Source organism: Platichthys flesus, chromosome 11 (assembly GCF_949316205.1).
Source record: "Platichthys flesus chromosome 11, fPlaFle2.1, whole genome shotgun sequence".
Classification (NCBI taxonomy): Eukaryota; Metazoa; Chordata; class Actinopteri; order Pleuronectiformes; family Pleuronectidae; genus Platichthys; species Platichthys flesus.
Window position 1 is genome coordinate 22,630,099 of NC_084955.1, and position 5,254 is coordinate 22,635,352.

The window sequence follows — 5,254 nt, forward strand, 5'->3', positions numbered from 1 at the left end:
GGACACAGCGGCGAAAATTGACGCTTTAAAATGGATGTTCAGGTAAAATTTACGCATTTAGAGGTGGTTTGATTTCCTACTCACCTCTTGAGGGGATCTCGTGTCAGGGGGACCGGAATTAGCTACTTCTTTTCTTTTTTTTTTGCCTTCCTGTGCAGGGAGTCACCCCGAGTCCTGGAAGAGGAAAAGGTCCTGTGCGCTCCTGTGATGTGCACTGACGTAGCAGCACAGAGCTGCACCCTCCTCCCCCTCCGCCCCCTTACGCACCATCCTTCCTGGATGGAGGGATGGAGACACCGCCCCCTCCTCTTCCACCTCCTCTTCCTCCTCTTCCTCCTCCTCCTCCATCCCTCTTTCAGCAGACACCACTCCTCTTAGGGAAAACATGGGGGGGGGGATTGCTTGCTTTACTTTGGTGACTCTGAACATTAGAAGGTCACACTGCGCACAGGACAAGTGGAACCCGGGCTCCGCGCGTCTCCCAGTCAGAGGCTCCATTTGCACCAGTGGGTTGGTGCAGTGAACTGTGCAAGACGAGCCTCTCCCTGCACGTGCTCCCGCTCGTGCCTCTAATTGGCCTCGTTAGACAGAAAGAGAAAACCCTGCACACTGATGCCCCTGGTGGGCAACCGCGGAAGTCCCATTCATCTTGTAAGGCTGGTGTTTATATATGTGTTTGTGTTTCCGTGACTTAGTCCAGAGGTTCAGAATCAGCCAAGGACCAAGTACAAGATAGAGAATAACACATGGACCTGTGGTATAATTACATTCAGCCTGTTTCATACACAAGAGAAATGCATTAGAAATATACTCAATACACCTAAATATAACTCAATAACCTTTGCATGTTGTCTGGCAAATTGTACACTTTGGTTTTTAGGTTTTAAGCCAGTTTTTGTTTTATATCTGTTATGTGTTTCATACTTTTAGTGTTTTATCATTAGAAGTGTTTTCAGGGCTCCACCGGCTGCTGAGGAATATTTCCAGCTGCTTCAGTTTGTTCCCTGAACTGTTTCTGAAATGATCTACAATATGTTTTAATAGAGGAGGTGGTGATCCAAACAGGCAAAGAGTTAGTTTTCCTAAAATGACTTAAAGACTGTTTAAAAATCATAGAAATCCTTCATTCATTCATCCTGGAAATCGAAATGCTTCTGTACTCAGGATGTAGATACTCTCACCTCCGATGAAGCTAAAACCACAAAGTGCCCCCCCGTGCCTCCATCAGGTCGTTCAGTCAGATCCACTCGGACTCTCCAGCTGTCGTATGACTGTCACCAGGATCTAATGAGCTCCGTCATCTCGCTCCAGGCCTCCAGCTGCTCTTGTCTCTGTGGGTCATCTATTGATCAGCTGCTATCTGCAGACAGCAGCTCCTCCACCCTCACTGATGAGTGGATGTTAAAAGGGTTAAAGTTTCATTAGCATCAACATGTTCCTGAAAACCACAGCAGCAACATTACTGTAATGTTTCATCACAGTTCTCCACTGGAACATGGAACATGGACACTACCTCGACCTGGAGGACACAAGGTCCAGTGTCCTGGACTCATTCATTACTGAAGACCAAGGAATGTCTCTGCACATGAATCCTAAAGTGTGGAATCGTCCCTGGATGATTTCTAGAGATACAGGGTTGTTGAAGGAACTAAAGCTTCATGTGTTAGGGTCTCTCTTGTGTCTCTCAGGTTTACCCATGATGCAACGTGATTCACTAGGTTGAGTATCAGTTCATGTTCCTGTGTATTAACTTTATGAAATTCAGCATCACAGCTGAACGTGAGGTAAATTCTTCAATGGTTGAAATATAATTCTTAGAATTAAATTAGGGAACAATGAATTGCTTCGGATTTTGAGCACCTGTCACCACCTGGAGGTCACTTCATGTATTACTGATGATAAAAACGTCATTAACCATGAAACCAGGCTTATATAGGTTATATATATATATACAAATTATCATTATTACTATTATTATATGATCTGCTGTTTAAATGTATGTATGACTAAAATAGCTATATATATATTTGTGTGCGTCTGATCGGTGCAAATGAAAGCGCCTCAGCTGCGCCCCCCTGCGTCGACAGTGTATATTTGCAGAGGAGGAGGAGACACTAAGAGAGAAACCATCGACAGATTCAAACACACACACACAGACACACACAGACATGAAGACAGAGCTGCGTTCACCTCCTGCACAGGCCTGCAGATGATGATGAAGATGAAGATAGTGATGATGATGAAGATGATGATGATGGCGGCGGCTCACCCTGTTCACTCGCACATGTGAGACCTTTGGAGCAGAAGGTGTGTTGCTCGCTCGGTTGTGCAGCTCGTTGTGGGTTTTGCTCCTGACACAGATTCAGCTGCAGCTCCGGTGTCGTGTTGATGGAATAAGATGGATCGGGAGGAAACGTGCGTGTGGCCATGAGAGCAGGAGGCGGCATGGATCTGCTCTGGAGGATCCTCGCTGCTCTCAGCTGCGACTGCTTCAAAGACTCCTCGTCCTCGAGGTGAGAGCTCATCGTTCAATTACTCAATTTACACCCGACGATCATCCACGAGGTGTCTTCACCTCTGAGGTTCCGATAACAAACAGGATTATTGATCTCTTGTCATAATCTGAATAATCCCCAGTTGTGTAATCCTCCCTGCGAATGACATCAGGCAAAAGCTGAATTGTTATTTTAATTTTGAAATCGAGGTCAGATTTTAAACCATGATTTCGCAGTTTTTAATTCAGATTTCTTTTTTTTATATTCTAAAGGTGAAATAATCTCCATCGCTGCCCAGTTGTTATGACAGCAGGTTTTCCTGAGTCATCATTGTTCTCGTTTTCTCAGTGAGATCAGATCCTGTTACACAACCTGTCTCCTCTGAGCTGAATATCACCACAAACCATTCAATAAGCCATATGGATATTTCACTATGGACTCAGTTTATCAGTGATGCAGGTTTCCACTGCAGCTGATGAACGAAGCACAGCAACAGGCTGAGATGTGACGATTCAGTGAACCTTCACCTCTACAGTTTTATTATTGAGCAACCACCACCTTAGCTCCACCTCAACTGTGCAGATTTCAGGTTTTACCAGTTATTAATTTACTGCCATGGACAAATCACATCTTGTTACTGCTGCTGCACAAACAAGCTGTGATTCTTGAGGATATTAATGAGTAGTATCATTATTGTTGGGATTATTCAGGGTTTGTGTCTTCAAACCGTTTTAGTAAGCTGAGTTTCTTTGCTAAAATATCAGAGCAAACAGGAATGGCATGAAAACACATTTTAATTTCACGAGATCCAGATTTTTATTTGTATCAGCACCATGTTCCACAATCTCCTAGATATCAGCTCCACTGGATATGTCTGATTTGTTTCCATTATCAATTATTCTCTGAGAAATTAAAGAAAATTAGGAGAAACGCCCCTATCTCAATAATAAATAAAATCCTGGATGCACTGCGTTCCCTGGAGCCATAGAAAAATGTAACAGGTTCTTTCATGTCCCATCTTTCCACCAAGTTCCATTGAAATCGATTCAGTGAGGAACGTACACGCCCACAGATTGACGGGGGTGAACGTGTAACCTTCTTCGCTGCCACAATAAAAGCAGCTCATCCTCCTCGTGTTTGAAAAGCTGGAACCAGAAAAGCTTCAGAACATAGAGCAGCTCTCAGTAGAGCTCAGAAAGTCACCGAGGCCCAAAGGCTCCTTCAAATTCCATCAAGCTCCATCTCACACACTCAGATATCAGTCTACTGGACGGGCCTGGTTCCATCAAGATCCATAAATCATCAAATGTCAAAATCAAACATGTTAAAGAAGAAGTGATCTAGATCTGAATTTATGTTCTTAAAGTTTGAGTTCTTTCTGGGTCCATCCTTCCAACAAGTTTAATGTTTTGACAGTAAATCAAAGATCTGGATGAAACCAATCAGGAATATTTAGGAATCTGATATTTATATATGAAAATATAAACCTGGATTGAGTGTATTTAAATCTGTTTTCACGAGGGGACTCTAAGTTTAGTCTAGTTAGTCATTCTAGTAGATTATGATTGAATTACATTTCAATTTGTTTTATGTATTTTAGTATTAATTGAATCAAATCAATAAAACAATATCAACCCAGAATAACAAACCTCTAGCTCCTCCAGAGGAATAGATTATTAAAGTTCCATTCTTCCATTGATTGACAATGTCATGATTCGTTTCATCTCCTGTGTCTGGTCCTTCACATCCTAACTGTCCTGGTCCCTCAGGTCTCCCACCAAGCTGAGCTCCAGTCAGGCCGGCAGCCTGGAGAGCAGCTCCCTGACCGGCTCCCTGTCGCTGGGCCCCGACCACCCTCACTGCCAGTGCTGCATCACCTACGAGACGCGTCTGAAGCGCCTCTCCTGCGGCCACTTGTACTGTGACCCCTGCTGCGACCAGATCGTCAACCTGGCCTTCGAGGACATCGAGGGCCTGTCCGACTACCCCTGCCCCGTGTGCAAGTCCATCCGCCAGCTGGGGGGGCTGGGGCCCTCCACCTCCGGGTACCTGTGTGGACCCTACAGCCTCCTGCAGGAGCCGCAGTGCACGGGGAAGGAGCAGGGGAGTCGCTGGTGGTGAACTTTCAGATGTTGGACTCCTCGTCTCTGACCTGGTTGATTTTTTTTTAATGCTCTGCTTTGAAGACCACGTGGAGACCTTGGAACTTTAGACAAAAGGTCGTCTCTCTCTGCTCGGTCGTCTGTGGTCATCAGGTGAAACATGACGATGCATGACGCAGGTTCAAAGTGCATGTCAATAAAACAAAGGATGGAAGAAGGTTCCGTTATGTTTTGGTCTATTTTATCTCAAAATACAGCAACGCAATGATCGTTCCTACTTTTAACAGCAGGCCGGTTTTCTACCGACTAACGTCTGAAACCAGTGAAGTTCATTCCCCTGAATGTAATGTGTGGAAGTGGAGCGACTGTGAGTGTTTTGTATCTTTAGTGGTTCCTGTCAGGACCTTGTTCTTACTCTGTACGTTTCCTGTTCGTGTGTTGAGCATTTTGCACATCGACTCTCAGACTGTTTTACTCTGACTGGACATATCATGCAGGACGCTTGGATTTTAAAATATTTAATCCTACTGTACATTTCCACGCTGCTTTTTAAATGTTTCAGATAATGTTTTAAATATTTATTTTGTTAAAAAATAAAGATTGTGAGATGTGTACGAGAAGGGGACGTTTTTTTTATTCAAATTCTGGAGACACAGG

At 44.2% G+C, this 5,254-nt stretch overlaps 1 protein-coding gene across 1 annotated transcript in view; it reads right to left on the reverse strand.

The window, feature by feature from the left end:
• The window catches only part of sv2a (synaptic vesicle glycoprotein 2A), a 32,025-nt gene extending 31,820 nt beyond the window's left edge, over positions 1-205 (reverse strand). The window contains exon 1 of the mRNA XM_062400168.1: positions 85-205. The gene's annotated coding sequence lies outside the window, so the exon portion shown is untranslated. The remainder of the gene's footprint in view (positions 1-84) is intronic.
• Between the last annotated feature and the right edge of the window lie 5,049 nt (positions 206-5,254).